Below are 797 nucleotides of genomic sequence, written 5' to 3' on the forward strand. Positions count from 1 at the left end.
TATTACACCCGAGTAGGTGTGTTTTGTTTTTTCCTGGTCCTTATATAGTGGCAAAATCTTGAACATGTGCTTCCTGGGCAACCAGGCAGAGGTAGTGATGAATCTTTAGGTCCTTCTTTCAAGTCTAACGACTCTTTATACTTGTTTTGTGCCTCCTGAAAGTGCGAGTTGTGATCTTCACAGTTCGGCTGCCTGAGGATGCTGTTTCTTACCTGGAAATGCGGTTTAGTTTGGCTCCAAATGCACCTTTGGGAAAAGCTCCTTGATGTTCCTTTCTGTTTTGATGCCTTGAACTTGCCACTACTTATTTTATTCTGGTGGAAACAGCTCATTCAAGCAGTGGCATGAATCTTCCTTTCTGTTATTTGTGGCCCCAGCAGTGCGGTGTTGCTCTCGTGTGGGTAGAACAGAAACAAGCTCCAAGACGATGCCCACGGTGGGATTTGTGGAGGAGGGAATCGGGCCCACCAGCCCCTCGGCTCCCCTCTGAGATGCCAAGATGTTGGGGTTGTGGGTCAGCAGCTCCCCCAGCCTGCTTCCCGTCCGGTCCTCGCCCCTGCTTCGATGTCCCCTCTTTGCCCTCAGAGCCATGTTCATCCCTGTGCCCCAAGGGCTGCTCACCCTCCCTCCCGCTGGGCCCCCCCAAACCCAGTGGGCTCTCTTCCTCGGTGCCAGCCTCGGGGGCACGGTCCATCCCCGCGGTGCTGGCTCCTCTGAGCTGCAGTGGCCCCTGGGTGTCCCGGCCAAGAGCAGCCTTCGTTGCGCAGGAAGCAGCAGCGGTGCTGTGCACCATGCGT

At 55.1% G+C, this 797-nt stretch overlaps 1 protein-coding gene across 1 annotated transcript in view; it reads left to right on the forward strand.

Moving 5' to 3' along the window:
• The window catches only part of SRC (SRC proto-oncogene, non-receptor tyrosine kinase), a 10,080-nt gene that overhangs the window by 6,119 nt on the left and 3,164 nt on the right, over nucleotides 1-797 (forward strand). The gene's annotated exons all lie outside the window — the stretch shown is intronic.

Source organism: Pygoscelis adeliae, unplaced genomic scaffold, assembly GCF_000699105.1.
Source record: "Pygoscelis adeliae isolate BGI_AS28 unplaced genomic scaffold, ASM69910v1 Scaffold72, whole genome shotgun sequence".
NCBI classification, from domain to species: domain Eukaryota; kingdom Metazoa; phylum Chordata; class Aves; order Sphenisciformes; family Spheniscidae; genus Pygoscelis; species Pygoscelis adeliae.